This window comes from Spea bombifrons, chromosome 10 (assembly GCF_027358695.1).
Source record: "Spea bombifrons isolate aSpeBom1 chromosome 10, aSpeBom1.2.pri, whole genome shotgun sequence".
In the NCBI taxonomy this organism is placed as follows: domain Eukaryota; kingdom Metazoa; phylum Chordata; class Amphibia; order Anura; family Pelobatidae; genus Spea; species Spea bombifrons.
In genome coordinates this window covers 751,058-758,752 of record NC_071096.1, presented here as the reverse complement: position 1 = coordinate 758,752, position 7,695 = coordinate 751,058, and positions in this window count along the sequence as shown.

The following is a 7,695-nucleotide window of genomic DNA, read 5'->3' as shown; positions in this document are numbered from 1 at the left end:
TCAGACACGGAAGACACGACTGATCCGGAAACACCGCGCACCGGACAGAAAACCACTCGGTCCAAGTCCTCTGTGAGTGAAAGTCGTCATGATCGTGGGCAAAGTAATGCGTCCAAAGCCACAGACGGTGAGTTGGGGGCCTGGCTGTTACTTCCTAGTTATGGGGCAAATCCTATTCTGTTTGGGATAGTTTTTGCTGCTGTCAGACCCGGTCTGTGACGGGGAAGTAATGCTAATAATGAATGCTCTCGCCGCCTTTATAATACCGGTAATACTAATTCCCCGGTCAGTGGAGCCCTCTGCTGACTGCTTTGGGGTATTACCAGTAGCAAGGAAGCTCATCAGTAACAGCGTACGGCCCCAATAGGCCCCTCCAGGAACCCCTGAGCCAGAGAGGATAGCTGAGCCCTAAACTTCAACTGAATGACCCGTTTATTACTCATAATGAAAAAACACGTGACGATCACGCTATATGTGGAGGGGTTTGGAAGTTTTAATAAATCTGTAATATTTCTCAGAATTGTTTAAGGACTTTTGGATTTTATGCCACGTTATGTCGGGTGATTTAACCGCCCGAGATCCTAACTCCAGACTCTTTTATTTCTAGACCGTGCGGCCGCATCAAACAAGCCGTGGCGATGGAAGAGGATCCAGTCCTGTAAGGAGGTTTATTCGTTTATTTATAAGAGATTTCCAGGCACGCCTGGCAGGGGGCGCTCTAACACAGCCATTCACCGGCTACAATGTGTCTGCAGCACGGAATCCTTTATATTGATAGAAATCAGAATCCTTTGCCTTCCGGCTGCTTAATTTAACCCAAACAGTGAATTAAGTGACATGCGTACTTGGTTATCTGTCCATTCGGTGACGCTTTGGGGTTCTCGACCTGCTGCTGCCCCTCACAGGGTTATTTATTGGCAGCAGACGTCTGTCTCCCTGGGTAATGCACTGAGCCCAAAGGGTTAACAGGGATGGGGTAGCATAATGGTAAAATCTGGGGGATGTTTCGGGATAAATGACCTGAGTTTGGGGATTCTCCACATTCAGATTTCGCGGTTAAACCAAATTTTGAATTATTCTTCTCATTCTTGCACCTTTTCAGCCGCTTCCAATCCTGACTTCCTGTTTAAAAATGTAGAATTATTTTGTATTTTTGGAATCTAAAACTTGTCTGGGGGTTAAATGTTTAACCCCCCCCAACCCTCTGCCTCCTGTCCCGGGTCAGATCGCGGAGCGGCCTCTAGGGGGAGCTCCCGTCTCTTCTGCCGTCGGACCCGCCGCGTTTCTACAATCGCTTTGAGCGAATTCCTGCAAAAGAATGCGAAAAATGTTGCAGCAAATAGTTTTCCTAACCCCAAAAAAGGTCATTTCTTAAGAAGGCACTCATGTGCCGAGCGGCTTCGGAGCGTCCCTGCCGAGCGGCTCCAGTGAAAAGCGGCGAGTCTTCAAAGCAGGTTTTCTCAGGGGCCAAAATGTGGCACTCGGAACGCGCTGCGCGGCGTGCCTTTTTCTGTTAAATCTGCGAAGATAATGGCGACGCTCGTCTGTGAGGAGAATTCCAATATAAATGATATCAGCCGCCGAATACCACCGAAAATCCGAAATATAATCCCTGCTGCGCTGCGGGAGACGACATACCCGGGGCCACTAATAAGAGAGGCGCCGCCACACCCGGGGCCCTTGGTTAGAGAGATGCCAACATGCTTGGGGTTCTTGGTCGAGGAGATCTGAAAAAGGGACCTCTGAGGTCTTGAAAGCCGCTACAAAGTATGCGAGATGTTTTTGAGGCCCGGTGGTGGACGCGCATCCCGCGCTCCGCCACCTTCAGTGCCTCCGCTCTCTTTAAGGTTATTAATGTGGTTAATGAGGTCTCTCCGCGGGGGGAAGCGGTCCGATTGACCCCGGTGTTTTTGGGGCAGGAGGCTATTAAATGTCATTCTTCCGCCACGTGACTCGTAAAGGTGGCCACTCAATTAGATGACGGAGTCCGCAGCTGGAGCTGTCAGTGCGGCCGATCCATAAATCTGCATACAGATAAAAGCCTTTATTCGGCGTCTCCATCACGACGGCCGTTAGGAAGGGATCGTCACCTCGCTGCAAGGAAGCCGGGCTTTGATCTCCAATAAGAGGCCGTCCTGTCAATACGACTTCATTTAAACGGCATCGGGAGAGACACGCGGCCCCCCGAGCCCACCGTGAAAATAATGATTGTGCCGGACCGCGTGGGGAACGTTATCCACACTTTACCCTGTGTTAGCGTGTATGTGTGTGTTTGGAGGGGTACAGCGTGTGTGCGTGTATGCATGTGTGTGTGGAGGGAGTATAGCGTGTATGTATGTGTGTGTTTGGAGGGGTACAGCGTGTATGCGTGTGTGTTTGGAGGGGTACAGCGTGTGTGTTTGGAGGGGTACAGTGTGTGTGTATGCGTGTGCGTGTATGTATCTGTGTGTGGAGGGAGTATAGTGTGTATGTATGTGTGTGTTTGGAGGGGTACAGCGTGTATGCGTGTGTGTTTGGAGGGGTACAGCGTGTGTGTTTGGAGGGGTACAGTGTGTGTGTATGCGTGTGCGTGTATGTATCTGTGTGTGGAGGGAGTATAGTGTGTATGTATGTGTGTGTTTGGAGGGGTACAGCGTGTATGCGTGTGTGTTTGGAGGGGTACAGCGTGTGTGTATGCGTGTGCGTGTATGTATGTGTGTGTTTGGAGGGGTACAGCGTGTATGCGTGTGCGTGTATGTATGTGTGTGTTTGGAGGGGTACAGCGTGTATGCGTGTGCGTGTATGTATGTGTGTGTTTGGAGGGGTACAGCGTGTATGCGTGTGCGTGTATGTATGTGTGTGTTTGGAGGGGTACAGCGTGTGTGTATGCGTGTGCGTGTATGTATGTGTGTGTTTGGAAGGGGGACAATTAAAGTTTTTTTCCCAGATTATAAGAAAAAGTTACCATTTGTTTCTATGACAGGAAATCACTTTTTTTTTCAGCTGAAATAAAGAATTCCGTGAAATTTCTATCAATTGATTAAAATGAGAATAAAATATGCAGAAAGTCTGGTGTAAAAAAAACATTATTTCTATCCGTTTCCGCATTTCAGCGTTTCCGGTCATTAGCGGCAGAAAATCTCACGTTTCCAGCGGCCCCCCGAGCTCCCCGGAGGACGAGGTACGTCGGAAATCTGCGCTTCATGCGTAGATTGTTGGCGCTGTATAAATAAAAGATAATAATAATGATAATTAATAATAATATTATTCCCTGGATGTCGCCCGAACTGCCATAAAGTCGTCTTCTTCCGTGGCGTTTCTGACAGCCGCGCATGCTCCTGTTTGTATATGGAAGGATTATCCGGGCTCGATAATTCCGGGTAATAAGGAACCTTTTGTTTCCCCCTTGTAGGTTTTCTGCAATCCCCCCGAATATTCCACGTCTCCTGCGATGAACGGCCAGGTTTTGGAAGTCCCTGCCTACGTACCCCATCACAAGGGGCTGCTGGACACGGACCCCCCCCACTCACACCACGAATACAGGGGTCATAAAACACGCTACCAGCATGACCCGGAGGGATTAGAGGACGTTACGCCTCGACGTGCCCCAGAGTCTCACGCTGGCCGCCCCGGAGCGTCTGAGGAGCTGCTGAGGAGCCCCTCGGAGGGAGCGGCGGGGAGCGGTCTCCCCAAAACTCAACCGCTCAAGAAGCTTGTCCTTTCCAACGAGGAAAAATCCAGCCTTCTCGATTGGAGCATCTCGAAGCAAGAGCGAGGGGCGGGGAAGAGAGGACCCCCGGCACCTCCCCAAGGGGAGCGGGACCCCCGGGGGGAGTCGGGGAGCAAAGGAAAATCTGCGTTTAGTATTTTGTCAAATGCCATAAAAAGGTCATTTAGCCGATCGTTAAGCTCGGTTCCCGAGAGCCCGAAGCCCCTCTCTGAGTGTAGAGACGGAGCGCTTTCCCCGAGCAGCAGCTACCTCGACGCCGCGTTATTCAGAAGAAGCCGCAGCGAATCGCAACGCCGAGGAAATCCCAGCGACACGGAAACGGACTTCACGTCAAATAATTCCAAACGTCTCAGCGACCCACAAAACGGGCATTTCAACGCAAATAACGGCCTCCTGAACCCCCAAACGTCCGGCCAGAACGCCAGAGCGGAAGACTTCATGCCCAGAATGATGGAAAACTGTACCCTGAAAGAGAACCGGCAGAGCGGCGCGAACCCAGATCCGCCCTTCCGGGGCAGAAGAAACTCCTTCTTCTCATCGTTACGGCTAAAAAAACCCGAAAATGCCTTAAATCCACCAAATGAAACGTGGAGCGTCTTCAGCAGCCTCAGGAGAAAGGTGAACGAAAGGGAGAGTGGAGAAAAGTCGCGCATGTCTAACGTCCCCGTTCCACCTCCTTCGCCCCACGCAGGTGAGGACGAGCCACGGTGTGAATGTGATGACATCATTAGGACTTTATTGGGGTAAAATGTAACACGAGGAACGGGCTGGCTTCCCGGTACAAACAAGCGCGGGGATAGTGGACGCCTTGTCGGGTTTGAGGTCGGGTTGCAGGTATTTATTTCTAACGTTTGGCAGCTTTAAGCGATTTGTTACCCGACCGATTCATTTATTAACGAGGCGTCGGGGTTCAGCAGCAGACCGCCTCTGAATTACCCCGCGACAAGCGCTTGAGAAGAGATGCCGATCGGGGAGATGCTGGCCGGGTCGGCTTTGGCTTTTCCCCCAGTAAACGCTCTCGGAGTACGGCCAGGCCGTTAACGGGCTCCGCTGGGGGGTTGGCGGCGGGTGGATGGCCTCTCTTAATATTTGCCGTCCCTCTAAAGCTCATGTAAGGAGGTCGCGTTCGTCTCGCATCCTCCGCCATCCAGTAGGTGAAGCTCAGCATGCGCAGCCATGTGCCGCATCCATTCCACTGTTGCCGGTACAATGAGGCACTTATCGGGGGCAAGGAGAAACCTTTGCCCCGAGTATACTGTCGCGCACGCGATGAATATCACAATGGCTTCCGGATAAATGCTCGTCCCAGACGCTTTCAGATTGTTCCGCTAAATGCTTTTAAAACAATGCCGGCGGCCTTAGCCTGTGGCCCCCGCGCTTGGAAGATGTTATTTACTTTAGCGAGTGAAAGCGGTGTTGTTCCCATGGCAATGGATATAAAAGGGATTGTAAACGCTGCTATGGTAACTGGAGGAGCCAGACATCGGTCTGCCTGTAACGCTCCGTTACCTTAATGCTGAACGGAACACGTTACACGTGTGTAGCGCCAGCAGATTCCGTAGCGCTGTTACAGTGGGGGACGATATCGAGCAGACGCTTTAAATACGGTGAACACGTTAAAACGATCAGGTAGAGACGGAGAGGAGGGCCCTGGTCTCGTGAGCTTACAATCTATGGTTAGTCCTCGTAAAACGTTAATATTGCAGCGTTTCCGGGGCGTTCTCCAAGCTCTGGGGTCGCTGAGAGGGTTAACGGGGGCATTGGTTAGCGGCGAGGTGGAAGCAGTTACAGAATGAGGGGGTCGGTTGGGGGAGAAGGGGTTAATTAGTGTAAGTGGCGCTCCGGAACGTATAAACGCGGCGTTTGTTTGGAGTGAAGGAAGTCCGGAGCCGCGGAGGGCGAGAACGCGATGGCCGCCGGCTTCTGATGGCACTTTGTGTTTTGCGATCGGCAGACTGCGTGACGCCGGCTTTTACAGCGAGCAGATGTCACGCGTTAAAGATCAGCGCCAGATGCCACGAGCCACACAGGGCTAATCTGTTTAAGAGCGGGCACACGGGGGCTTTTCTGCATTCAATTACCGCGGCGCGGCGAGCGTTACTCGCTGATCACCTGACGCGCGCACGGCTGCAGACCGCGTTTTTAAACAGGCAGCCTAATTAACGTTTACCGTTTACAAACTAAACGTGGCCTTTGCGGCCCCTGAAATGGCAGCCGGGGCCACAGATGTGGAGCATAGGAGACCACTCACCTGTCTGCGGCTTCTTCCCTGCAGGCAGCCGGTTTAAAGGGGGCCGGATGGCCAAGTCGGAGGACTTCGGGAGCTCATCCGATGACGAAGAACGAAAACGCTCCTCATCCTTCAAGGTAACCCTGCCTTCTGCAAATCACACCATCCTCAGCCATCCCAATACCCTGCCATCAGCAGGGCCGCCCCGGGGCCTCACCCCCAGATCACTGTATAGTGAATAAACCCCCGCCTGCAGCTACTAATGTCATACAAAGTGTGTCTGGTTTTACACACTGTGCCCAGGAGCTAGCACTCACTCTCAACCCCCCCCCCCCGCTATGTCTTTCTCCACAGTCCTCACGCACTTCAAAGCACCGGAAGAAAATGGAGAGGGAGGCGAGACAGAAAGCCAAGCAAGAGGAGCTGAAGCGGCTCCACAAAGCCCAGGTAACGCGCATTAACAGCAACGGGGTGAAAAAACAGCACCGAGCAGCCTGTCCCCCGTAACACAATAAATAATAATGCTAATAATAATACTAATAATACTAATAATAATAATAATACTAATAATAATAATACTAATAATAATACTAATAATACTAATAATAATAATACCACTAATAATAATAATACTAATAACAATACTACTACTACTAATAATGATAATAATAATAATACTAATAATAATAATACTAATAATAATAATACTAATAATAATACTAATAATAATAATACCACTAATAATAATACTACTACTAATAATAATACTAATACTACTACTAATAATAATAATACTAATAATAATACTAATAATAATAATACTAATAATAATACTAATAATACTAATACCACTAATAATAATAATACTACTACTACTAATAATAATAATACTAATAATACTAATACTAATAATAATAATACTACTAATAATACTAATAATAATAATACCACTAATAATAATACTACTACTAATAATAATACTACTACTACTACTACTAATAATAATAATAATACTAATAATAATACTAATAATAATAATACCACTAATAATAATACTACTACTAATAATAATACTACTACTACTACTACTACTAATAATAATAATACTAATAATAATACTAATAATAATAATACCACTAATAATAATAATAATACCGCTACTAATAATAATACTACTACTACTACTACTAATAATAATAATACTAATAATAATAATACTAATGCTAATAATAATACTACTAATAATAATAGAGCCTCCCCGCATCAAACGGTCCAGAATATGATGGATCCCAGGCCTAGCGAACAACACAGAACATTATCCACTATCTATAAATAATCTATATTCCTAATCTATACATAATCTATAAATAATCTCTATCACTTTCTATAAATAATCTATACATAATCTATATCACTGTCTATAAATAATCTATAAATAATCTCTATCACTTTCTATAAATAATCTATACATAATCTATATCACTGTCTATAAATAATCTATAAATAATCTCTATCACTATCTATAATCTATAAATAATCTCTATCACTATCTATAATCTATAAATAATCTCTATCACTATCTATAAATAATCTCTATCACTATCTATAAATAATCTATATCCCTAATCTATAAATAATCTATACATAATCTATAAATAATCTATACATAATCTATAAGTAATCATATTTATATAATCTATAATCAATAATCTATAAATATCACTATCTATACATAATCTATATTCTAAATCTAAAT